This window comes from Curcuma longa, chromosome 14 (assembly GCF_044706935.1).
Source record: "Curcuma longa cultivar G26 ecotype Majalengka, Jawa Barat chromosome 14, ITB_CL_G26_1.1, whole genome shotgun sequence".
NCBI lineage: Eukaryota > Viridiplantae > Streptophyta > Magnoliopsida > Zingiberales > Zingiberaceae > Curcuma > Curcuma longa.
The window spans coordinates 5,628,151-5,655,656 of NC_133874.1; the positions used below are offsets into that span (position 1 = coordinate 5,628,151).

A 27,506-nucleotide genomic window follows, 5' to 3' on the forward strand; every position below is an offset into this window, starting at 1 on the left:
GATGGATCAAAACAACACCAAAATAATCTTTTAATTTTTTTTCTCAATTTTGTTTCACTTTTTTCCTCTTTTAATTAGCTATTAAGATAGATAGAAAATTTAAAACATGATCCTTTTATTAACTTAGCCAGAACCAAAGAATGAAATAATTCTTTGTACTAATGTTGCCTATAAGAAAAATAAAAAACGATTTGTCTGATAGACACCGGTTACGAGGTATATAGTGGATTCGGTGTAAATCAGTCTGTTATCCTTCCACCGTTGACAGCGGATGGTTGTGACTGCTCTGTGAAACCAGCCTGACCCAATTACCTCCACATTATGAACCGGACCAACCGAGCTTACGCCCAATCGTAAGGGTTCACAATCAACTTGGAACGGGCAGACCAATGATGATACAGAGAATCCACGCCATGAAACCCAGAGACATCATCCAAATCGTTAATTGCCCCCGCTAGAGTCACAAGCTGACGCAACTCAGCTCGGCGATGGAGGTGCCAACGAAAGCAATTACATTGGCATTGAGGAAACGATGATCAAGCGATGTGGGACTAAGAGAGTTTGTTTTTTAAGCCGTTGCTAGGGAGAGTAGCACCAAGATCACGATGCTTTGACCAAAGTAGTGATGGATCAAAACAACACCAAAATAATCTTTTAATTTTTCTTTCTCAATTTTCTTTCACTTTTTTCCTCTTTTAATTAGCTATTAAGATAGATAGATAATTTAAAACACGATCCTTTTATTAACTTAGCCAGAACCAAAGAATGAAATAATTCTTTATAATAATTTTACCTATAAAAAAATAAAAAACGATTTGTCTGATAGACACCGGTTACGAGGTATATAGTGGATTCGGTGTAAACCAGTCTGTTATCCATCCACCGTTGACAGCGGATGGTTGTGACTGCTCTGTGAAACCAGCCTGACTCAATTACCTCCACATTATGAACCGGACCAACCGAGCATACGCCCAATCGTAAGGGTTCACAATCAACTATGGAAGCCAGGGAAAGAAGCAGGCCGTTGCTACAGTTTATGGAGAAGCTATGGAACGAGATCAGCTAATTTTACAAAGCTCCGTTTGCAGCAGTTCTTTCTGACACGATTATGTCCCAAACAAAAAAAATGATAATCCCAGTAGCCACATCTCTAGGGGTGGTCGGTCCGGTCCCACGGAAGTTTCCCACCGACCACTAGGGTAAATCGGGAAGCGCATACGGCGGTCAATCCAGATGCCCATCATCCTTTGATTGCGTTCCCCATTTGGAGGAAAATTCCTACAAATACGCCGTAGCTAGAGATCGAACCGCGGGTCCTGAGTTACAATCCGGATGTCCTACCGTTGCACCATTGTCTCGGGGACGATTATGTCCCAAACAAAGCGTTGAGAAAGGTTGTTAATAGTAGGAAATCAGTACTGTAGAATTGTCATTACTTTGTAGTGCTTATGCAACAAGTATCTCGTTCCTTGGTTTCCTTTTGTGAGAAAAAGACTTCTCTAGGTATCTGGCTCCTGCTTAGCCAATGAATTCTATATCGAACTGAAGAGTTGAATCCGGAGGAATAATGCAAGAACCTGGTCGACATAAAGCAGCATTGAGTAATTTGACATCAAATGTTAAACCGAACAGGCCTCTGTTGAACCCGTTTGCTCGATTGTATTCTGGAAACAGTGTAGGAAAGCCTACCTCCTCTGCAGCCTGCTCCTCTCGCCCCATAACCAAGCTCGGGAGGAAGCTTCAATGTACGCTTGCCACCTACGGTTTAAAGGCCACACGACCAACACAATAAGAAGCACAGATTATGAATCGAAAACAAATCAAAAAAAAAATGGAGGAGAAAACATGTAGAATTTTTCTGCATACCGGCGAGCATTGGTGGGAATCCCTTGATCCCATCCTTTGATCACCTAAAGACGTTATCGTAGTCAGGTTTGAAACGGACTTGTTGTTTTTCCGAGTTTTACCTCGCCGACGCCGACCCTGAATAGAGAGGTCGTTCTCGTTTGATGCCTGGTCATTGCACCTTGAAGGTAGCCATGTTCTGCTTTCGCAGTCTCACTGTGCACCGGCCTGCTTTCCTTCCACCGTTGACAGCGGGTGGGTGTGATTGTTCTGTGAAACCAGCCTAGTCCAGTGCCCTCCAACATTATGAAACGGGCAAACTTGGCCTTCGCCCAATTTGCCCGGCTCGCTATCAACTTGAACAGGAAGGCCAGAGATCGCTCAGTGAAACCACTCAGCAGAAGCCAGCAACTCGATCCCAATCACTCATTGCCCCTACATGGGTCACAAGCTAACGCAACTCAGCTCGGCGAGCAGCGTGACTAAGGAACCAAGTATAGACACTGAAATTAAAGAGAATTGCACAATGTGGGATTAAATGATTTGGCTTTTAGCAAAGGGGAGCGATACTGAGCGTGGGGATGGTGGGTGGGGTGGCATTGGCCTTTGATATAGTCATGGTCTTAGTAGTATTTTGACTATTAATGCAGCAAGGGTGGAGTAGGAGGACGAAGAGTGGAGGCAGAAGCAACAGATCAATAGGTTTCTTTCGCTCTTGTGAGTTTCATTATGCTAAAGAATTTTTGATTCGTGACCTTTATCAATTTTAAAAATATATTTATAAAATTTTAAAAGCATTTAAGTCATCAATGTATTTTGATCAAAATTTATAAATGGTTCTAGATAAGTCAATTTCAATCTAAATTTTATTCAATAAATTCATTCACTCTCCTGATGGCCACCATACTCAAAATCTATTACCTCTATTAGTTTTAAAAAATTATTTAAAAAATTTAGCCTTATTTACTTTCGACATCGTGTTGTATCTAAACTTAAATACTTTTGATTTACTCTAGAATAACATCAATAGCTTTCTTGCACTCTTCTAATCTTGTTCATGCTAGAATTTTAAATTTTCAAAAGCATCTAAATCATCATTAATGTTGATCAAAATTCATTGATAAACCTAAATAAATCATCCAAACTTTATCCAATAGGTTTCTTTCACTTTTTTGAGTCTCACCACGGGTAAAAAAAACTTTTAATTAGTGACTCTATCAGTTTAGTTTAGAGAAATTATTTTAGAAAATTCAATCATTTTTTTACTTTTTTACCCTTAGCAATGAGTTTAAAACTCATTTATAATTTAAATGTCTCTAAAATCTTGAATTTTACTTTTTTACCCTTAGCAATGAGTTTAAAACTCGTTTAAAACTCATTTATAATTTAAATGTCTCTAAGATCTTGAACTTTAGTATGAACAACATTAAGAGAGTGCAGGGAAACTATTGGAGCTATTATAAAGTAAATCAAAGGTGTCTATGTATATATTGTGTCAAAATAAAGAAGTTTGAATTTTTAAACAATTTCTCTAAACTGTTAAAAGTCATGAATCAAGAGTTTTTTAATATTGTAAAACTCAAGAGAGCGAAAGAAATTTAATGGTTAAAGTTTCGACTAAAACTAACTTATTTAAGTCTATTAATAAGTTTTGATTAAAACTCATTAATGGCTTAGATGTTTCTTAAATTTTAAAATTTTAATAGCTTAGGAGCTATTGGTATTATCCTAGAATAAATCAAATGTGTATAGGTACAGATATGATACTCTGCCCAAAGCAAAGAAGACTTAAATTTTTTAATAATTTTTTTAAATTGATAGGGGCCCTATATCAAGATTTGTTCAGCATGGTGAGACTAAGGAAAGTGGAAGCAATTTATTAGATAAAGTTTGAATTGAAACTAATTTATCTAGGTTCATCAATTGATGACTTAAATACTTTTGAAAATTTGACATTTTAGCATTGACAATATTAGGAACGTAAAAGAAAGCTATTGGTATTGTCCTAGAGTAAATCAGATGTGTATTTGTACAAATATGATAATGTGCCAAAAGTAAATAAGGTTAAATTTTTTAAATATTTTTTTTAACTGATAGGGGTTATAAATCAAGAGTTATTGAGCAGGTGAGACTCAATAAAGTGAAAGGAACATATTGGATAAAGTTTGAATTGAAACTAACTTATCTAAGTCCATCAATTGATGACTTAAATGCTTTTGAAATTGCATCGACAAGATTAGGAGAGTGCACGGAAACTATTGATGTTGTAGAGTAAATAGAGGTGCATAGGTTTAGATACAATAGTGTGCCAAAAGTAAAGAAGAATAAATTTTTTTAAACTTATAGAGGTCCTAAATTAAGAGTTTTTGAGCACGGAGAAACTAAAGAGAGTAAATAGAATTTATTGTATAAAGTTTATACTAAAATGAACAAGATGAAGAGAGTGCAGGGAAGAAATTAGTATTATCCTAAATAAATTAGAGATGTATTGTGCCAAAAGTAAAGAAACTGAATTTTTATTGGTGTTGTTCTAGAGGAAATTAGAGATATCTAGATTCAAATATGAAATCATATCAAAAAGTAAAGAAGATTAAATTTTTTAAAATAATTTCTTTAATTTGAAACTATTAATGTTGTTCTAAGTAAATAAGAGATCTAGGTGTAAATATAAAATCATCTTAAAGAAGATTAAATTTTAAAAAAAATTTGACTAAATTAATAAGGGTTATAATTTAAGAGTTTTTTTAGTCACAGTAAAACTCGAGAGTTTGAAAGAAATCTATTGAATCAAATCTCTTGATATTCTATCTTTGGAGCATCATTTATGCTTTGACCAAAGTAATCTTTTTATTTTTAGTTTTTAAAATTTTAATGTTTCTTTATTTCACTTTCTTTTTATTCTCTTGTAATTATCTATTAAAAAATAGAAAAGTAATAAACAAAAATAACTTTTATTTTCATTCTTTTATTAACATTCTTTTGTAATTTTATAATATTTTTTTATTAAGGTTTCAAAATTGAAAATAAAAACATGGATAAATTTAGAGGATGATGATGAATGTAATGGAAATTTAAAATAAAATTGAGTTTTTCAAAGTCATCAAAAAATTACTTTTGGTTAAAATTTATTGATAGATTTAAAAAAATTAAAAAAAATACATAACTAAATTAAGAAATTTATTTGAAATAAACAATATGAATTTGACATATGAATTTTAAAGAAATGACTTTTATATTAAAGTCTTCAATAAAATAATTAAGTTTTTATTTTATTTTGGAATAATTAGATGTGATATAATATAAAATTACATATAGAATTTTTTTTCCCATAGAATCACTTGGAATTGGATATTAGTTTCACTTGTTGTCAAAATTTTTTTTTAAGGCAATCTACTCGATTTTAAGTAGATTGCCCAATTTTTTTACATTTCTATAAAAATGACCATCTGTGAGGAAGTAAATTGAGAAACTGCAGTCCCACGTAACGACATAGTAGGGTATTGCTATATTGACTGACTTCGCCAGGTGCCCAATTTTTTTACACGATCGATATCCCATTGGTAACAAAAATCAATTTCCAACAAATCAAGCATTCCATAAATACATTATCTTGTTGTAGGAATCAGATATATACTAAAATGTCTTTGTTGCTTGCTTTGCTTTGCTTGGTGGGCATCCATGGCACAACGTAACGTTGTAAAAGGTCGAAGCCTTCTGCAGTAACGCATATGTGCACCAGACTTTGCTTGCCGATCGAGAATAATTAAAGAACAATGAGAGAAGGAACGAACCTAAAGCTTTAAGCTCTTCCTTGCGATCTTAACTTGAATGTATAACTGTAGCCCATACATTTAACTCTTTGCATCCACCAAAATTAAAGCAGATAGCAAGATGTCTATGGAGGCAGCAGCGCAATTGAGGCACATACTGATGAAGATCCTGCCGGCGCCGGAGATGGAGGCACTAAGGAAGGCATTCCGCTTCTCAAATCACATTGAGATGATTCGGAACAGCCTTTGGGTCATCAATTCCTTCGTCATGGATGGTGCTCTTCGCGCGCTTGAGCAGCCCGATGTCGCAGAGTGGATGAAGGATGTGGGTGTGGCCGTTGAGGATGTCCACAGCCTATTCATGAGGATCCTGGACTACTGGGAGCCGAGCATTGAATATGAAGCAGACAAGAAGAAGAGGAAGATGATCAACAACTTCTTTCATCCCTCGGTCAACAACAACAACATCCAATCGACGAGCAAGCGTCGGTCCATCCTACTGGAGCTCCAAGAGACAGCCTGCCTGTTGAATTACCTAGCCAATAGGGGGGCTACTTTTGGCCTATGGGTGGAGAAGATGGATTCCATGGATCCGAGTGACGATGACTACGCTGCCATTATGAGCGAGGAGGTGAAGGAAAGTTACGAAGATGATATCATAAAGCTCCTTCAATGTGACGATACACATGTCATTGCCATAAGAGGTGATGAATACTCTGGGAAGACAACCTTGGCTCGCAAAGTCTACCATCACCCTTGGGTGCGCCAGCATTTCCAACGTCGAATATGGCTTGATGCTTCAACAGCAATATGATCGGCAAAGAACTCGCAAGATTATTGACCGGGAAGTCAGAGAAGCCATATGAGCGCTTTTATTGGAAGGGAGTCAAGGAACATCTTCGTGGAGTCAAATACTTGCTCATCTTGGATAACCTTTATTTATCCGATACTTCCAAACACAAATTGGACAGACTTGTGGAGCTTCTCCAAGATGGTGCACCGGACAGCAAAATCATCTTCACTGCATATCCTCCTTACCAATATAACTTAGAAGATTATGCGTTAAAGGAATACGACTTAAGCTCTCTGTCCTACGGTGCCCGAGCAAGATTATTATTAAGGTATGCGACATTTGTCCATCCGATTGAAGGTAATAACAACCTTAAAGTGAAGGCTTCTCCTGCTGCTACTGATATGCTAATTCAATTTGCTAACAACTATAGCCAAGATTATGTTCCAAATTGTCTTATATCAAAAGGTATGGGCCTCATGTTTCGGCAGAGAGATCCAAGTCAGTGGCAAGAACTAGCTAATGAGCTGTACATTCGGCATCATCCTTCACCATCCCGGCATTTTAGTTTGATGCAGTTACATTATTTGCCATTTGAGAGGATACGACGTTTTCTTTATGAGTACTTATTGTTTGGAGGATCTCCAGATCATCCATGTTATGGTGAAGATGTGTTCCATATGTTGTTTGCTGAAGGCACTCTAATATATTATTGGCACAAGAGGAACATTGAATTCATGCCAATGGAGTACGGTGTAGATTTATGCTTCTTTAGAATGAAGGTTAGTGGAGCTTCGAGGATACCACTGCAATGCCGCCATTTGTATTTACTTGTCGATTCTAAAAATATTTCCAAATTCAGAAAAGCTATTCGACAAGTGGCTAGAGTAGCCAGGAAGTTGAGAACATTGGTCTTACACAGGGAAGAGCAAAATGAACATATTTGTCAGATTGAGACAGAGACACTTTCAAGTATGTTTTCAAGTCTCACGAGTTTATGTACGTTAGATATGAGAGCTATCATGATTCAAGACCTTCCTAGAGCAGTTGGCACATTGCGTTGCTTGAGATACCTCAACCTCGCAGAGAACAAGATAGAAACACTACCTGAATCCATCTGCAACCTCTCTAACTTGCGTGTTCTCAATTTATCTAGTTGCCAAAAGCTCAAGGAGCTTCCAAGAAGAATCCACGAGCTTTGGAAATTGCAGATTTTGAAACTGTCTTACTGCCTGAGGATTCAGAAGTTGCCAGAGTCGATCATTTACCTTGTAAATTTGAATGAATTAGATATTGAAGGTTGTTGTAGGCTTTCTGAGTTGCCTTATGATTTGAGCAGCATGATGAACTTGATGCAGCTTAACATGGCAGGATGTGCAGCATTGACTAGAATGCCATTCATTATCCTATTTAAAAACTTGCAGTCTATAAGGGGAATTGATGCCAAAGATGGCCTTGGAAAGTTCATGTTGTCACAGTTGCTATTTCTTGAAAATCTTGAATCCCTGCATATACAACACCTTGAAAGATTCAAATTTGCTGATTTACAAAATGGGTGTAAATCCTCATTTACTGAGGGATCAACATCTAAATGAGTTGGTGCTGCATTGGGAATGGTGGAATGATATGGCTACTGAGGGAACTTCCGAGCCCATGGTCCTGCTGTTTAAAGTCTTCCAAGACTCGACATAACCTGCAAGAGTTGAAGGTCTTGCGGATCATTTCATACATGAGCGAGAAACTCCCAACTTGGTTGATGCCCGAGTCCCGGTTGATTGTTCTAAAAAAATTGAAAAGAGTAGAACTTGTTAATCTCAGGAGGTGTGTGAGGCTACCACCACTTGGAATATTACCTGAGCTTGAGGAAGTTGCAATAAGTGGTTTTGATTCAATCGAAGTAATAGATGATGAATTCTACGGGAAGGATATAAACTCATTTGTATTTCCTGAGTTGAGGAAACTCACATTCTCTGAAATGCCTAGGCTAGAGAAGTGGCTAGACGTGAACATAAAACAAAATCATAGTCTTTTTGCCAAACTTGAGGAATTGACTCTAATTCAGTGCCCAAAGCTCAGGGAATTCTGTGTGCAACTTCCAACATCATCTCAATTGAAGTTGAAATTGTGGTTGAGCAATGAGATGCTAATGCCTACTTCTAAATTCAATTCTTGGTCTAACCTTGGAGGAATCAATATGCTGCAGATATTTGGGTGCCAAGAACTGACAAGTCTACCAAATGATACAAGGGAGATCCATAACCTACAGACATTGACAATAATGAATTGCAATAAATTGGAGGCTTTGCCAATTTGGCTCGAACAGTCACCTTTGGACTCCTTGTGCTTATATGGTTGTCGGGCGCTGTCCTTCATTCCAGAGGAATTGACAGTTAAGGGTCGACTGAAAAATCTAATTGTTGAAGCTTGTCCCAAACTGCAGAGCCAGGTACCTAAACTGTGCATGATTGTTGATCAATGTGCCCCTGTGCATATGAGATTCACATTCATGCCTCTTAAACAATTGTTCTTCTTTTCTAATTAGTCCTACTTGTATTTAATTTGTTTTTATTCTCTGTTAAAACTTGCATCTAATGGTTAGACACATAGGAATAGTTTTTTTCTCTCACTAATTTACTTTGTCTGCAGAAGTATCAAAAACATAAATGGAATCCTTTTTCATAAGGGACAATAGTCATGTTGTGACTTCTCCAACTTGTTGCATAATTACAAGGTTAGACCTAACAACTCAATTAATTACTGAATCTAGCTAGTAATCTTACTCTTTTGTTACTCACTCACCTTCCTTTTAGCTATTAAAAGGATAACATGTTAATGGTTCTTTATTTTTGCAGGTCATATGCTACATCTTCTAACTTGAATGCTTATCTGCACTAGTGTTTTGCACCTACATAGTTGCATTGTTCATTGCAAGTAAATAAGCAATGGAATGGCTTTAGAGAAACTTGGTTTGTTCTAATTCCAATGATGTTCTAAGTTCTTTTCTTGTATTTGTTTTTAAAATTTCATACAGACGAACCTTATGTAATGATGCACTATCTATTATATCAACAAGGTAATGCTTTATAAATTTCATCATGATTAGTCTCTAAGCTGTATGTGGTATTCATCTTTGTTGGACTTGTTATCTATTTTGGTTCTTGGAGACAATCTAATCAATCAGTGGTTCTTCTCTCTTGCTATTTTCAATCCCTAGTTCAAGTAGATGTATAATTTATTCCCTCCCTTGCCTTTAGAAGCAATTCCTAGCATCAAACTCTTGTCTATATAATTGACTACTTCATCTGTGAGCACCAACATAATTGCCTAATCCACAATATATTAAGGGCTAAAAGATTAGTATCCTATGCATAAAAATACCTATATCAGATACTCACTCCAAACTATGCAATTAAATTTTACTGTCATAATTCTAACAACAAATTAGTGCACTAATTATCTAGTAATAAACAGAAGAGTTTATTAATTAAACAAAGCAACACCATTGACTGACTAGAAGGATACAGAAGCAGAAGCAGCAGTCTTGAAGTGAGTAGCATTTCTTGATGTCCATACATAAAGATAATAAACAAACTATTTAATTAAAAAAACATAATGAACACACATAAATATACTTGGGAAATATGTAGGCACACATGCATTTGTCTTGATTTAACCAAAATATGTTGCTTTCACTTTCTCTTGAGCTTGAAATTTATAATCTTTATCAATTTAGTGAAATTATTTAAACAATTTAATCTTTTTACTTTTGATACAGTATCATATCTAGATCTAGACAACTTTGATTTACTATAGAACGACACCAATAACTTTTTTGTACTCTCGTGATCTTATTCATGCTAAAGTTTTAAAATTTCAGGAGCATTTAAGTCATGAATAAATTTTGAATAAAATTGACTGATGGACTAGATAAGTAAGTTTTTGTTTGAACTTTATTCAATACATTCCTTTCACTCTTTTGAGTCTCACAATACTCAAAAAATTTTAATTTATGACTCCTATCAATTTAGAGAAAAATATTTTAAAAATTCAATCTTCTTAAATTTTGGCATAGTATTGTTTCAAAACATATAATTTACCTTAAAACAACATCAATAGCTTCCTTGATTTTGTTAACACTAAATGTTAGGATTATAGAAGCATTTAAGTGGTGATACTTTGACGAGAGTACCACCAAGATCACGATGCTTTGACCAAAGTAGCACCAAAGTGGTGATGGATCAAAACAACACTAAAGTAATCTTTTTATTTTTAATTTTTCTTTCTCAATTTTGTTTCACTTTTTTCCTCTCTTTTAATTAGCTATTAAGATAGATAGAAAATTAAAAAATGATCCTTTTATTAACTTTGAACAGCCAGAACAAAAGAATGAAATAATTCTTTGTAATAATCTTGCCTATAAGTCTGATAGACCCCGATTATAAGGTATATAGTAGATTCGGTGTAAACCGGTCTACTATCCTTCCACCATTGAAAGCGAGTGGTTGTGACTGCTATGTGAAACCAGTCTAGCCCAATTACCTCCAAACGATGAACCGGACTTAACCGAGCTTACGCCCAATCGTACCGGCTCACCATCAACTTGGAACGGGCAGACCAACACGCCTCAGAACCTAGAGTCATCATCCAAATCGTTCATTGCCCCCGCTGGAGTCACAAGCTGACGCAACTCAGCTCGGCGATGGAGGTGCCAACGAAAGCAATTACATTCGCATGGAGGAAACGATGATCAAGCGATGTGGGACTAATAGAGTTTGTTTTTTTATCTGAGCTAGTTGACAAGCCGAAGCAGAAGCCAAGGAAAAGACAAGCCGCTGCTAGCTTTGTACAGAAGAACAAAACAAATAATTCTTTGTAAAGTTTCACAATTTTAATAGAATGAAGGGTAAAATTAGTAATGGAGGGAATAATTTTACCTTTTCCGAAATTCTAAAAAATAAAAAAAATGGGTTGTCTGATGGAAGCGGGCTGGGAGTGATCATGTGGATCCACTGTAAAGTGGCCTGTGATCCTTCCACCGTAGACAGCGGGTGGATGGAATTGCTCTGTGAAACCAGCCTGGACCGGTGGCCACCACACTACGAACCGGATGAACCAGGCCTACGCCCAATTTTACCAATTCACTATCGACTTGGAATGGGCAGGCCGGCAATCGTACGTAGGATACACGCCTCCGAACCCAACAACATCATCCAAATCATTCAATGCCCCCGCTTGGGTCACAAGCTAGCGCTGCCCAGCTCGGCGATTGAACATCCAAAGACAACCATTATACAGGCAGGAAGCAACGAGCGTGTTAACGATGTGGGACTGAGAGAGCTCGGGTTTTGTTTTCTACCTGAGCCAGTTAACAATCCGGACGGAAGATGAGATCTTCCTTCGCGGCGCTGGCCTTGACGGCGGCGCCTCCCTGAATGAGAGAGGCCGCCCGCCAGCGGCTGTAGCTGCTGTCGAACACCTTGCCGTTCTCCAATTTGCCGACGTAATGCGCCTTCGGAGTTCCGAATCATCGAGCAAGAAACGAACTTTAGGTGAAATCCGTGGTCAAGTAGGCGGTGGAGTCCGTAAAAGAGGGTTCTTTACCTTGATGAGCTGGCCCTTGGTGGCGCCGGTGCCGGTGCCGACGACGGTATCGCAGAACGCGAGGCCGGAGGAGGCGCCAGCTGGGGGGTCGAGGAGGATGAGGAGGAGAGAGAGGGAGAGGGCGGCCTCCCGCCGGCGGATGGGAAGGGGGCGGGGCACGGGGGGTGAGGACGGAGCGGGAACTGAGTCGGTGAGTGCTGGGCTGTTGGGGGAGAAAGAGCGGCGATAGAAGAGGCGGTGGTCGTGGCCAGGGGCGGAGCGGAGTAGGGTGAGCATGGTCGGAGACGGGAAGGGGGAAGCGGAGGAGGCGGCCATGCCCGAGGCCCTGAGGAGTGCCCTCTGCCAAATCGCTATTGAGTGGCCGTAGGAATATATATATATATATATTTTTAAATGGTTTTATAAAATTAAGGTAAAAAAACATACGGAGGTGCGGGGAATCGAAGCATGCCTCTCCGCATGAAAGAAATTAAAGTCAAAAAAAAAAAAAGGAAAGTCCAAAATCGAACTGCGTGACTTTCGCATGCCGAGGCACAGAGGAGACCAATCCGCCAAACCTCTATTTAGTTGCCTTTGGATATATATTTATTTTAAAATATTTTATAAAATTAAGGGAAAAAAATTGGAGGTGCGGGGAATCGAACCCGTGCCTCTCGTATGCGAAGCGAGCGCTCTACCATATGAGCTACACCCCCAGTTGATATTTTTTAATACTTTTATATTTATATAAACTTAGAATTACGCTTTTGGATGTAAAATTTGTTGTCGGATGGAAGAGGCTGATGAATAACTTTTTTTGTTTACTTTTTTTACCCTTAGCAATGCCCCCAGTTGTTTTTTAAAGTCATCAAAAGTTATTTTGATTAAAATTTATTGATAGATTTTTAAAATTTTAAAAAATACATAACTAAATTAAGAAAGTTACTCGAAATAAACAATATGAATTTGATATAAATTTTAAAATAATGACTTTTATATTAAAGTCTTCAGTAAAATAATTAAGTTTTTATTTTATTTTTGAATAATTAGATGTGAAATAATATAAAATTACATATAGAATTTTTTTTCCATAGATTCGAATCACTTGGAATTGGATATTAGTTTCACTTTTTGTCAAAATTTTTTTAAAACAATCTACTCGATCATAAGTAGATTGTCCAATTTTTTTACACGATCATATTGGTAACGAAAATCAATTTCCAACAAATCTAGCATTCCATACACTGTTAGAGGAATCAGATACTAAAATGTCTTTATTGTTTGCTTTGCTTGGTGGGCATCCATTTCTGCAAAAGGTGGAATCCGTCACCTTAGCGGTTCCATACGGTTGACCTCACGACCATCTATAAGGAGATAAATCGGAAAACTACAGTTGATCACGACGCAGAAGAGTATTGTCTGGCTTGGTGGGCATCCATGGCACAACGTAACGTTGTAAAAGGTCTAAGCCTTATACAAGTAACGCAAATATATATGCACCAGACTTTGCTTGCTGATCGAGAATAATTAAAGAACAATTAGAGAACCTAAAGCTTTAAGCTTCCTTGGGATCTTGACTTGAATGTATATTGTAGCCCATACATATACAAATTAAACAAGAAGAGAAGTTAAAATTAGAGATCAAGACAACTCAGACAGGTCAAAGTCATGATCACTGATTGTATACTAGCTTTAAGCTTCTTTGGGGCCTTAACTTTGAATGTATACTATAGCCCATACATATACAAATTAAAGAAGAAGAGAAACTCAAAAATAGAGTGAACTCTTTGCATCCACCAAAAGCAGATAGCAAGATGTCTATGGAGGCAGCAGTGCAATTGAGGCGCATACTAATGAAGATCTTGTCGGTGCCCGAGATGGTGTTACTAAGGAAGGCATTCCACATCTCAAATCACTTTGAGATGATTCGGGACAACCTTTGGGTCATCAATTCCTTCGTCATGGATGGAGCTCCAAGAGACAACCAACTCGTTGAATTACCTAGTCAATAGGGGGGCTACTTTTGGCCTCTGGGTGGCAGCATTATTGGAAGATGGCCGAAGTTGATAGACTCTCTCACGATGACTCCATCATCATACTGAAAACACAATGACGCCTTGAAATGTCCTTTATAAGTTGTTCTGGCTTGCCTACACTGTTTTTTGTAAGATAGGTCAAAATCACTGGCAAAACAAATCAAAATACTAAAGATTTAATTTTTGAAACAGGAACACCAACCTCATGGGGATACAAGGGTTCGTGTAGCCGCCCGTCTTTTGTTGGAGGAAGTAACTGTGGATTATCTAAGGAAAGTATTCAAGCCAGTTAAGGAAAAATAGATCATCAAAATGATCGAGGAAGATAGGGAACGACCGTAACGAAGCAATAGAAACAAATAACGTAAATAACTGAAAAAATGTATAAAGGATATCTCTGAGCTTGACTCCAGTTATACGGTCGACGATTTCTATGGGGCGTATTCCAACAAATAGTTTTTCAAGACCCTCATCGATAAAGTAATCAAAGGACTCAACGTGCGGACGGAAGAGGTCTCGCAACGCCTCGTAGTCGGGCTTCGACTTTGATCCCATTACCGACAGCGGCGTGGCAGACTCTGCCGCCAAATCAAATCCTTTCGAAGAAGGCGGAAAGGAAGAACGGACTCGGACGGAAAGAGTGGCGAAGCAGACCGAAGGCGTTCGGGGAGGCGCTAAGCGCTAGAGGCGATGGAGGGTTTTTGTTAGGGTTTATGCTTTGCTTGATCTTTTTAATTAATATATAATTTTAAAAAAAAAGTAAATCTATTACTAAGTTTTAATTAAAAGTTATTGATAATTTAAAAGAATAAATATATTAATTTTAAATATTAATACCTTATATTTTTAACGGACTTTTAAATTTATTGATATTTTTAATTTTTTTTTAATTTGGAATTTTAATAAAAATAAAATATATATAAAAGAATATTAATAAAAATATAAACTTTTTTTTCTATTTTTTGATAGTTAATTTTAAAAAATAAAAGTGAAATAAAGGGGAAAAGGAAAGACACATAAAAATATTAAAAATATGTATCGTCTCTTTTAAACGGTTTAATTTAGTCTAATATGTACTTTTCATTCCTTTAAGTTTTATCATATTAAAAACCCCATGAATCACAAATTTTTTTTTCTAGTTCTTTCTAATTTGATGGACGTATTTATTATAATTTTATATTATTTAATTAAAATATTTATTAATTGTCTCAATATATATATATTTATATTATTTTAAATATATTTCTTAGAATTTTCTCTCGATGCAGTTTTAAATTTTTTTAATACTTAATTTTTTATCCTGTCAAAAAAAAAATAGACTAAGATATTAGTGTGAATTAAAAATTATTAATATAAAAATTGGCACTTTAAGTGTGTTAAGAGAGTTAACTGAAGAATCGTGTGCTTAAAAAATAAATTTATTGCCAACTGGATTTTTCTAAAGAAGCTTAAAGTAGGAGACGAGAAAAGGAGAGGTGCAATTAAATAGAGGAGGAAAAGATTTATAAGAAAACTAATAAAAATGGATTATTATTTTCTTTTTAAGTATTTTGTTAATTTCAACAAAAATTAATACAATTATATTAAGAAAATAATTTTAAGATGTCTTTCTTATTTATAATAAATATGATAAATTGACTATTTGAAATCAAATAAAATTAATTAACCATTTTAATATTTTTAAACAAAGTTTTTAAACAAATTATATTAAAATATCTCATAATAAATAAATAAGTGATTTGATTTTTAATATTAAAATTATGATATTTTATAAACGTATAAATGTAAATTATTTTTTAAATATAAATAGCTGTTTTAGACTTATTCGATAAATTATCGTCTAATCAAGTTTTTTTTTCTTTTTTTATAACATATTTGTCATAGTTTTACATTACCTAATTAGAGTATTTATTAATTATCTAAGTATATATCTATACTATCTTAAATATATCTTTTACCATTTTCTCTCAATAAATATAATTATAATTTTTTTTATATTTTTATTTTTTTTATATATTCATCCTCACACGATCACACATATATGGTATATGTTATAATTCACTATTCAATGTCATATAATATAATAAATCTAATCATCCTTCTATATATATATATATATATATATATATATATATATATATATATATATTTACTATGCTGCGGTCCGTATCCTACGTGACCCGTGCGCACTTCTCCGACCCCTCGCCATTGCCGCCGTTGCTGCTTTGTCGTCCGGCCACTGTCGGTCGTCGTGTCACACCCGATGAACACGCAGTTCGCTGACGCACATCTCGGCGCCGGATTCCGGCCGGATAGTGATTGGAATCCGACGAATTCGATCGCAAATTGGTCAAAATCGATCGCTCGGCACTGGCAATCGATTCCGACTAGATCGCGATCGATTTTCGGCCAAATTCCGGGCAGAGACCGGCCGAGGAAGGATCGCCGACCGTCGCTGATCCTTCCTTAGCTGGTCTCCAGTTGGAATTTGGCCGGAAACCGACCGCGATTTGGCCGGAATCGGTTGCTAGTGCCGAGCGGCCGATTCCGGCCGAATTCATCGGATTCTAGCCACTATCCGGTCGGAATCCGGTGCCGAACTGTGCGTCGGCGAGCTGCGCGTCCATCGGGCGTAATGCAGCGCCCGGCGGTGGCCGGACGGCGAAGCGACAACGACTAGAGCAGGGCTGGTTCGAGTGGGAGCGCACGAGGAGCGTACGAGGAGGACCGCAAGATAGCACGTTTGATATATATATTTGCTATGCTACGGTCCGTATCCTGCGCGATCCGTGCGCACTCCTCCGACCCCTCACCATTGTCACCGCTGCCGCTTCACCATCCGACCACTATCGGCCGCTGCGTCACATCCGATAAACGCACAGCTCACCAGCGCACATCCCCGCGTCGGATTCCGCCCGAATAGTCGTGGGAATCCGATGAATTCGATCGCGATTTGGCCGGAATCGGCTGCCAGTGCCTAGCGGCCGATTCCGGTCTAAATTTGGCCGGATTCCGGCAGATATTTTCCTGGGCCCATCGCAGATCGATATCTGGAACAGCTGGGAAATGCCCACGTGTCCTTCGCCTTCCCCATTTTAAAGCATGCGTGTCCGTCAAGAGGCTACCAGATCGCGACACACGTCCTCGATGGCTTTGACGGACGCGTGTCGGCGAATCAGCGGATCACAAGTCCGATGAGACCCTGGTCGGACCGTTGGAGTGTAGAGCCGCCACGCGTACAGACTCGTTTTCGAGCCGAAAAGAATCAGGACGGTCCGACAATTGAACCAGTCGAACCGGACCGGCCCCGGATTAGGAGCCTTTATATTAGCCAATTAAAGTCAGTTTGGAGCAGACAAGAGTCGAATCGGCCAAATCCAACACTTTCCTCCTGTTCGTCTCAATCTTTTGTATTCCATCACCAGAATTTGATTCGATAAATCGTTGAATCGAATTTACGGAATGCAACGAGCGACGATGGAGAGTAGTAGTAGGCGTCCGAGTTGTAAATCTTTGCCTAATTCGTCGCCGGCCACTCTCGCCGGCGACGGAAACACGGGGATCATGGACGAGATGGTGCTGTTCCTGGTGTTCCGGAGCATCAACTGGGATCCGCAGGTGATCTGCCTAGTCGCGTGCTTGAGCCGGCGGCTGCGGGCGGTGGCCCGGCGGGTGCTGTTCCGGGAGCTGTGCGCGGCGCGGGCGCCGCGTATGGTGTCTGCGCTGACAGCAAGCGGGGGGAAGCCGTTGGGGCGGCTGGGAGGCGGGTGGCACGCGCTGGCGAAGCTGTTGTTCTTCTGCTGCGGCTGCGCGGCGGCGACGCGGTTCTTCTCGCCGGTGGAGACGCCAGCGAAGGAGCACTTCGTGGGGGTTTCGCGGTTCTCGAAGACGTCGGGCCGGTGCTTCCTCCCGCGGCGGTGCTGAGGCGATCTCCTCTTCGTCAGCGATCCCTGCGAGCACCCGCAGGCGCCCTGCGGCTGCGGAGGAGAGGACTTGGGGGCGTACAGGGGCGTGTTCAGGGGGTTCATGAGGTCGAGAACGAGGGCGTGTCTACTCAGGAAGAGGGCGGAGCTGGAGGCGCTGGTGCGGTGCCCCTACTGCGGCGCGCGGGTGTGGAGCATTACGGCGGCGGGGATGGTGCCGAGGAGCGCTGCGTGGAGGCTCGGCGCCCATCAAGGTAGCTTGGAGTACTTCGTATGCGTCAACGGCCACCTCCATGGCTATTGCCGGTTGGCTCATCTGTCCTCCTCCGACGGCGACCACTACGACGCTAATGACTCCGACGACAATACCGACGAGGAAGATGAGGAAGGCGATGAGGGGAACGTCCAATGCTAGCCATCTCTGTCCCATTATTTTGTATCCTCTGCTATGCTCTGTTTCCTTTCTCCTTCCCCTGTTCTGTTCTGTAGCTTTAACATTAACGAGCACTAACTACGTATAATAGATATTTTTCCGAATTTGTATAATAAATTATATATTTTAAGTTTCTATTTTATAATCTATTTTAAAAAAGAGGAAAATATATATAATTCGAAGCTATAAATAAAAAAATTGTAATCTGTGGAACTACGTATTCTTACAGGTAACACACTACTTAGGAGGAGAGAACTACTTATTTTGGGGTGGACGTGAAGGTTATCAAACTCTTCTCAACACTGATATGGGAAGAGAGCTTGATCACTTGGTACTACTAATTAGTATATTTAAGTCAATTAATACAATTTGTTTTGGATTTTCATATTTCTGTTGAGGGGCATGTCAAAATTCATCTTTTGATGCATTTCATACCCGTAGATTTTCTGCATATGATAAAGTGTTAGTGTCTTATATAAAACTCATGTTTGCAAATATACAGGCAAGTTTTCTTCAACCTGCTGTCAATTATAAAAAGAAGATTGAATCAAACAGTGTAGAGATGGAAGAACCTAGAAAGATTTCCACATTGCTTATTTTATATTATATGATCTCCTTTAGTGATGCCCCTTTGTGTATGATCTTATGATACTTTTATTATAAATATTTTCCCCCTGCATTCCAGGAACATTGCTGATAGAACCAAAACCTCAAGAACCCACTAAGCATCAGTACGTACTGCAACTAAAGGTTATACCACGATGATCTTCATTACTTGTCGTCTGTTCTAACATGATTTTTGCTGTGACAGGTATGATTGGGATGCAGCAACTGCCTTCGCTTTCCTTCAAAAATATGGCCTTTCATGTATACAACTCTTTAGATCAGACTCTTGTATAGTTTCTATACGATTCTTTAGTACATGACGGTAACTTAACTATGGTGTAGGGGAGTTCAAGTTGAACATTAAATGTAGCCATGCCACCTTATCTGGTCATAGGTGTGTTCTTTAAAATATTAGTTCAACTTGATGTCTGGATCGGAGCAAATTCTGCTTGATCTCTTTTGCAAAATTTGATAGCATGATTCATGCAGCTGTCACCATGAGCTTGAAACTGCAAGAATAAATGGATTGCTCGGAAATATTGATGCAAATCCTGATGATCCGCAGATTGGTACATGCTTTTTCCTAAAGCAAAATGAAAGTGTGAAATGCATTTGGTGCTTATATTTCTTTGTTTGAAGTTTTCTGAGAACTTTAAAGAATATTAACTCAATATATTTTTATTCTCAAATAATTTTTTTCCTTTTATACTGATTAGGTTGGGTGATATTTTAAATTCATTGATTACAAAGAAAGAGTATACCATTTGAAAATTCAAGGATGACCAAAATTCTCGCTGATTCCCTGGGTATTTTCCATCAAATCATCACAAACAAGAAATAAAAATCTTACTGAATTAAAAAGAAAAGCACTGTAGGTTCATACCACGCAAAGAGATTCCCTGGGTATTTTCCATCAAATCATCACAAACAAAAAACAAAGATCTTACTGAATTAAAAGGAAAAGCACTGCAAGTTCATACCACGCAAGGAGATTCCCTAAGTATTTTCCATCAAATCATCACAAACAAGAAACAAATATCTTACTGAATTAAAAGGAAAAGCACTGCAAGTTCATACCACGCAAGGAGCGTAAGCATTGGACCTCGCAGAAGTTTGACTGATCATTTACTAAGTGAAGTGAATCATATCATACTAGCTCTTTCTTTTCCTAAGTTCCGTTTATCATAATACTGAACCGCTTCTTTATCTTTCCGAATGAAAGGGACCTTAGAAAGGGGCAGGTGGTGCGTCGTCTGCTGGTGCGGGTGCGTCGTCAGCTGCTGCGGGTGGTGCGGGTGGCGTCAGAATGTTTTGGACCGCGGCCTCGGAGCAAGCGACGACCGCAGCGGCCTCGGAGCAAGCGACGACCGCGGCCTCGGCGGCCGCTGCCGCCTCAGTGGCAGTCGCCGAGGCGGCGACGGCCTCGGCCGTAGCGGTCAGGGCAGCATCGACAGCGGTCCGGGCAGCATGCGCAGCGGTCCGGGCAGCATCCACAGCGGCCCAGGTAATATCCGCAGAGGCCTGGGCAGCGGCGACAATATCCGCAACGGCAGCAATATCGAGATGGCGATTAGGCATGGGGAGGAGCGTGTGGGGACGGCGGCGGAAAGGAGAGGAACATGAGCGCTTAAATAAGCGCTAGAGGCGATGGAGATTTTTGTTAGGGTTTAGTATTCTGTCAATTTTTGTCGTCAGGTACACTTAATTTTGGAAAATTCCACCATACTTTCCATTTGTATTGAATCGAATAAAAAATAAATACTTAGTTTTTTTATTAAACATTTTTATGGTCCTAAAAAAAAATTAAATTTATATAAAATGACATGCTTTGCTTGATTTTTTAATTAATATATATAATTTAAAAAAAAAAATAAATCTATTAATGAGTTTTAATTAAAAGTTATTGACAATTTAAAAGAATAAATATATTTATTTTAAATATTAATACCTTATATTTTTAACGGACTTATAAATTTATTCATATTTTTTTTATTTTGGGATTTTAATAAAAATAAAAAATATATAAAAGAATATTAATAAAAATATAAACTTTTTTGTTTTCTAATTTTTAATAGTTAATTATAAAAAAATAAAAGTGAAATAAAGGAAAAAAGAAAAGAAAATTAAAAATATATATAGCCTCTTTTAAACGGTTTAATTTAATCTAATATGTACTTTTCATTATTTTAAGCTTTATCGTATTAAAAAACCCATGAATCACAACTCTCTTTTTTTTCCAAGTTCTTCCTAATTTGATGAACGTATTTATTATAATTTTATATTATCTAATTAAAGATTTATTAATCATCTAAGTATATATATTTATATAATTTTAAATATATTTCTTATAGAGTTTTCTCTCAATAAATATAATTTTAATTTTTTAATACTCTTAAATTTTTATTCTGTCAAAAAAAATAGACTAAGATATTAGTGTGAATTAAAAATTATTAATATAAAATTTTGGCACTTTTAAGCGTGTTAAGAGAGTTAAAATGAAAAATCGTGTGTTTAAAAAATAGATTTATTGCCACGTGGATTTTTCTAAATAAGCTTAAAGTAGAAGAAGAGAAAAGAGAGGTGCAATTAAAGAGAGGAGGAAAAGATTTATAAGAAAATTAATAAAAAAAAGGATTATTATTTCCTTTTTAAGTATTTTGTTAATTCCAACAGAAATTAATACAATTATATAAAGAAAATAATTTTAAATTACCTTCCTTATTTATAATAAATATGATAAATTAACTATTTGAAACCAAATAAAATTAATTAACTATTTTAATATTTTTAATAAATGTTTTTTAAAAAATTATACTAAAATATCTCATAATAAATAAATAAATAAATTGATTTCTAATATTAAAATTATGAACTTAATAAATGTAAAGAATTTCTTAAATATAAATTGATGTTTTAAACTTATCCAATTGACATTATCATAATGGCGAGCACCGAAAGCTTCAACCTTGCTAACCAAGCTAAGTCTTCTTTTTTTATAAATTTTTTGATAGCGTATTTGTTATAGTATCATATCGTTTAATTAGAGTATTTTATTAATTTCTAAATATATAGTTGTATTATCTTAAACGTATCTCTCATAATTTTCTCTCAACATATGCAACTCTGACTTTCTTTCCAATATTTTCATTTCTTATTTTGTCCATCCTCATGACCATACATCAATTGTAACATCTTCATCTTTACAATTATAATTCTTTACTCATGTATTTAAGTCATAATTCAATAGTTAACCTCATATTAATATAGTAAATCTAATCACTATTTTATATAATTTTTCTTTAAATTTTAAATCGAATAATGATCGTACATGACAAAAAATTTGACTAAGGATCGTGTGAATTAAAAAGTACTAATATAAAAAATTGGCACTTTAAGCGTGTCAAGAGAGTTAATTGAAGAATCGTGTGCTTCAAAATAGATTGATTGCTTATGGACTTTCCTCAAGAAGCTTAAAGCACAAGAGAAGAGAAAAGCAGAGGTGCAATTAAAGAGAGGAGGAAAGGATTGATAAGAAAAACTAATAAAAATTGGATTATTTTTTTATTTTTTATTATTTTGTATATTTCAAAAGACTAAAAATATTAATTATATAAAGAAAATAGTTTTATAGTACCTTCCTTATTTATAATAAATATAAATAAATTAACTATCAAATTAATTAACCATTTTAATATTTGTAAGAAAAGTTTTTTTAAAAAAGTTATATTAAAATATCTCATAATAAATAAATAAGTAATTTGATTTTTAATATTAAAATTATGTTATTTTATAAACATAATAAATGTAAATTATGTCTTAAATAAAAATTGATGTTTTAGACTTGCACGATTGGCATTATCGTAACAAAAAATGGCGAGCACCGAAAGCTTCGACCACGCTGCGGCGCTCAAGGAGTTCGACGAGGCCAAGACCGGCGTCCGTGGCCTCGTTGAATCTGCGGTCACCGCCCTCCCCGCCATCTTCCGCCACCCCATCCCCCGCCCCCTCCACTCCCCCTTGTCGTCCCCCATCCTCTCCGTCCCCATCATCGACCTCTCCCTCCCCCGCTCCTCCGCCCTCGCCCTCGCCGCCGCCGCGTCCCGCGATTTTGGCTTCTTCCAGGTTGTCAATCATGGAATCCCCCTCCCCTCCTTAGTCACACCCTCTCCGCCATCCGATCCTTCCACGAGCTGCCTCCTTCCGTCCGCTCCGCCTTCTACTCACGCGGCGTGAAAACTGGTGGCGTCAACTACTCCTCAAACGTAGATCTTTACCGATCCACCGCCGCCAGCTGGCGTGATACCCTTCAGATGCTCATGGGGCCGATCCCTCCCGACCCGGAGCGGATCCCGCCTGTGTGCCGGGCGGAGCTGTTAGAGTGGGACGAGCACGTGGTGACGGTTGGGCGGGCGTTGATGGGGCTTTTGGCGGAGGGGTTGGGGGCTGATGCAAGATTTCTAGAGGAGGCCACTTGCCTGGAGGGGAGAGTTATGGCGTGCCACTACTACCCACCGTGCCCGGAGCCAGAGATGACGGCGGGAACGGTGGAGCACACAGACCCAGGCGTTCTCACTGTACTGTTGCAGGACGACGTCGGCGGGCTGCAGGTGAAGCGGGATTTGGAGGGAGGGGAGGCCGTGTGGGTGGATGTGCAGCCGGTTCCGGGGGCGCTCGTCATCAACATCGGCGATCTCCTGCAGGTAAGCAGTTCTCTTATCAGCAGTAACGCCCATGAGATTCTAGGTTCGAAGAAATTGCCGATCAAATAGAGATCTTGATGTCTCCTTGGATAAAATGAGCATTTTTATGAACTTTTTTGATTGTTGAAAGATAAGACATACTTGCTTAAATACACTTAGACAAGTTAATTGGGATGATTTATAAAGCAAATCAGGGAGACACAAACAACCAATGGTGATTTTGACAAACTATCCATGAAATTATTGTTTGCTTTGGAAGCATGAGAATCTGCAATTGCTGAAAGTTTTATATTTAGAGACTTGCTCTTGGTCTACTTCAAGTCTGTTGTAACCCACTTTGATAGGGCAAACCTACGTGCTTATCTCCCCCCCCTGGAAAATTGGAAACCATGCGAACAAAAGACTGATAAATAGAACACAACTGAGAGCGATGTTTCATAAAATAAACCCATGTATATCGAGAATGATCATCAATAAAAATGACATAATATTTGTGACCACCTTTTGAAGGAAAAGGTGCAGGACCCCATACATCAGAATGAATAAGATCAAAATGTCTAGCAGAATGTGAAATACTAGATGAATATGGTAGTTGTATTTGTTTTCCAAGTTTGCAACCCTTACAATGAAAATCAGACTCAATAGTTGTATGACCTAAACAACCTTTATTTATTAATGTGGACAGTCGAGACCCACAAAGATGACCAAGACGATGATGCCACTGGGCGAAGGAAGAACAAACAGAACCCGATGTAGCGGATGACACACGAGCAGAGGCTTCAATGGAAGAAGGAAGACGCAAAGTATCTAGGATGTAAAGGCTAGGAACACCTTTACGGCGATGGCCAGTCCCAATCACTTTCCCGCTTCGACGGTCCTGAATAAAACAAGATGAGTCATCAAATCCAACAAAACAATTTTGGTCGGTAACTTGACCAACCGAAAGAAGATTCATGGATAACTGAGGTACTAAAGAAACATTGGGTACAGAAAAATAAGGATTGCAAAGTGAACCCTGGTGAGTGATATGACAAGATGTACCATCAGCTGTCCGAATAGAAGCTCCATCAGTGACCGGCTTGCAAGCGACCAACTGGGACTGATCAGATGTCACATGAAAAGAAGCCCCTGAATCAAGTACCCAAGACGACGAAGTAGCAGTAACAGGTGAAGCAGCAGCAATAGACACTGAACCTCCAGGAGTGGAACCAGTACCACGACCACGAGCACCACGAGCAGTACCACGGGCAGCACGACGTGCACGATAGTCAACCAACTTCTCTGGATGAATAGAAAAATAATTCTCTGGAAGATGACCAGTCTTGCCACAATGCTTACAGGGCTCTGAAGAGAAACTTTTTGGTACACTGACCCTTTGAGAAGCTGCCAACACACTATGAGAGACAAATGCAGAAGAAGACATAGATTTGAGACGTGTTTCTTCAGCAAGTAAATCAGACAATGCCTGTGCCATAGTGAGATCAGAAGAATTGTGAAGTAATCGTGTACGAATAGAATCATATTCAGCCCGAACTCCCATAACAAATCTGTAAGTGAAAAATTTTTCAATAAATTTGTGTGTTGGGCAAGGAACAGTTGTACACTCTGGTATCATGGAAATCAGTGATCCCATCAAACGATCAAAAGCAGAGTAGTACTCATCAATGGACATATCATTCTGCATAATTTCATGAGTTTGCTGCATGAGATTATGTAAAAGAGCACCACTATCCTGAACATAGCGCTTCTTCAAGTTGTTCCATATGTCCTTAGCTGTTTTGAACTTAGAAAGACTCATAATCATGGATTGTTTAGTACTATTGACCATGGCAGCCATCACTTTTCCATCATTAATATGCCATTCTGTTATTGCAGCAGCATTACTACCATCATTCTTAAGCACAGGTGGAGATTCATTTAAATGAAAAAGTAAACCATAACCCCTTAATGCAGTCTCTACACAGAAAGCCCACTCTGGATAATTCTGACCATCTAAGGTGATATTAATAATTATTGCATTTATTGAAGACATGTTGAGAGATTAATAAAAAAAATAATGCCAAACTCCAATGAAGCTAGAATAGGAAGAACCTGACAACCAGTTCAATCAGTGGCAAAAGTTTCCCTGTTTTTGAGCGAAGTACACGGTTCAACTCCTCTTCTGGTCAGACAATCCAGCAGCGAGGAAGAGGACAGATCTGTCTTCTTCCAGACAGCCGGCGGCAGCAAACAGAGAGAAGAAGACGACCTTCTCTCCGGCGACAGCGAGCAGAGAAGAAGACGAGCTTCTCTCTGGCGACAGCGAGCAAAAGACGAGCTCCTCTCCGGTGGTATCCAAGAGAGGACGGTGCCAGCAGCGTAACTGTGAGCCTTCTCTGATTGCTACGGCGATGCAATCGAGAAAGGGGGCAAGAACAGCACCTGACCGAACGGCTTGATCTCCTCAGGAGACTTGTGCTGGCCTTTGGACAGATCGAGGTTGAAATCGACGCCTGCTTCGGAAGCTTGCAGCCAACGCGACGTGCTCGGGAGAAGAAGCTTCGGCCGCGACGAGGAATGAGACGTGCAGGCGAGGACTCGTGCTTGCGGACAGAGAGCGAACTAGAGGATGTCGCGCTGGCTAGGGATTTGGCAGAGGAGGAAAAGATGTCACGCTGCTGAAACTTGAAGACGACGGCGGCGCTGGCTAGGGTTCGCGGTGGACGTCGCGTACAGGGGATGGAGACGCGAGACAGCGGCGAGACGGCTGCTGCAGAGACGAGGCGCGCGGAAGAGCGGGACGGGACAACTCGCGGCGCGTGGAGAAAGAGAGAGAAAAAAAAATTTGACGGCGGCGGTAGATTAGGGCGAATAAACCTAATCCCAATCGACTTGCTCTGATACCATGTTACATAATATGGAAGCATAAGAATACAATAGGTATAGACAACTATATATAGATAACAGGGTATATGGGCCTTTATGGGCCTTAACACTCTCTTGCTATTTTCAATCCCTAGTTCAAGTAGATGTATAATTTATTCCCTCCCTTGCCTTTAGAAGCTTCATAGCATCAAACTCTTTTCTATTACTGACTACTTCAGCTGTGAGCACCAACATAATTGCCTAATCCACAATATATTAAGGGCTAAAAGATTAGTATCCTATGCATAAAAATACCTATATCAGATACTCACTCCATAACTATGCAATTAAATTTTACTGTTATAATTCTAACAACAAATTAGTGCACTAATAAACAGAAAAGTTTATCAATTAAACAAAGTAACACCATTGACTGACTAGAAGGATACAGAAGCAGCAGTCTTGAAGTGAGTAGCATTTCTTGATGTCCATACATAAAGGTAATAAACAAACTATTTAATTAAAAAAACATAGTGAACACACATAAATATACTTGGGAAATATGTAGGCACACATGCATATGTCTTGATTTAACCAAAATATATTGCTTTCACTTTCTCTTGAGCTTGAAATTTATAATCTTTATCAATTTAGTGAAATTATTTAAACAATTTAATTTTTTTACTTTTGATACAGTATCATATCTAGATCTAGACAACTTTGATTTACTATAGAACGACACCAATAATTTTTTTGTACTCTCGTGATCTTATTCATGCTAAAGTTTTAAAATTTCAGGAGCATTTAAGTCATGAATAAATTTTGAATAAAACTGACTGATGGACTAGATAAGTAAGTTTTTGTTTGAACTTTATTCAATACATTCCTTTCACTCTTTTGTGTCTCACAATACTCAAAAAATTTTAATTTATGACTCCTATCAATTTAGAGAAAAATATTTTAAAAATTCAATCTTCTT

At 38.3% G+C, this 27,506-nt stretch overlaps 1 long non-coding RNA gene and 4 pseudogenes across 1 annotated transcript; 4 read left to right on the top strand and 1 right to left on the bottom strand.

Annotated features, from left to right (window-relative positions):
* Positions 1 to 1,518: 1,518 nt before the first annotated feature.
* On the bottom strand, positions 1,519 to 12,336 carry LOC141845535 (peptidyl-prolyl cis-trans isomerase FKBP13, chloroplastic-like; annotated as a pseudogene).
* LOC141845534 (putative disease resistance protein RGA3) lies at positions 5,743 to 9,429 on the top strand (annotated as a pseudogene).
* Positions 12,337 to 17,389: 5,053 nt separating the features above from the next.
* Positions 17,390 to 18,475, top strand: LOC141845666 (EID1-like F-box protein 3; annotated as a pseudogene).
* A 151-nt stretch (positions 18,476 to 18,626) lies between these two features.
* LOC141844773 (uncharacterized) lies at positions 18,627 to 19,243 on the top strand. Its single transcript, XR_012603193.1, has 3 exons — positions 18,627 to 18,708; positions 19,063 to 19,108; positions 19,189 to 19,243. It is a non-coding gene; the product is annotated as an uncharacterized LOC141844773 (long non-coding RNA).
* Positions 19,244 to 22,853: 3,610 nt separating this feature from the next.
* Positions 22,854 to 23,752, top strand: LOC141844804 (1-aminocyclopropane-1-carboxylate oxidase homolog 2-like; annotated as a pseudogene).
* The last annotated feature ends 3,754 nt before the right edge of the window (positions 23,753 to 27,506 follow it).